Source organism: Sinocyclocheilus anshuiensis, unplaced genomic scaffold, assembly GCF_001515605.1.
Source record: "Sinocyclocheilus anshuiensis isolate Anshui unplaced genomic scaffold, SAMN03320099.WGS_v1.1 scaffold109, whole genome shotgun sequence".
NCBI classification, from domain to species: Eukaryota; Metazoa; Chordata; class Actinopteri; order Cypriniformes; family Cyprinidae; genus Sinocyclocheilus; species Sinocyclocheilus anshuiensis.
This window is the reverse complement of record NW_015539824.1, coordinates 316,866-317,278: the sequence shown is the minus strand read 5'-3', so window position 1 is coordinate 317,278 and position 413 is coordinate 316,866.

Genomic DNA, 413 nt, shown 5'->3' with positions numbered 1-413 from the left:
ATATATATACATATATATATATATATATATAATATATATATATATATATATATATATATATATATATATAAACTAAAGCTATTTTCCATGGCAAATTAATTTGTATTCCCTCTGCAGTCACTTTGCGGTCTGTTCAACATATAATATTTAGCCCTATGGTTCGACATTCTGTGTTATTTTAATTATGTATTAGTTCCACTAGATTTAAATATAAATTTGAACAGGCGAGGAATTGAAATGTATGGTTCTAGTGGTTGGTTTGACCTTTAAGTAAATGGCACTTGCTTCAAAGACCTAAAATTTCATTATTGTGAAGGATGAAATGGCTTCAACCAACATGGATTAGATCCTTAGGCTAATTCTGAATGTGTGTAACTACTTGCAGAAACGCTAAAGAGCAGGGCTAAATTGTC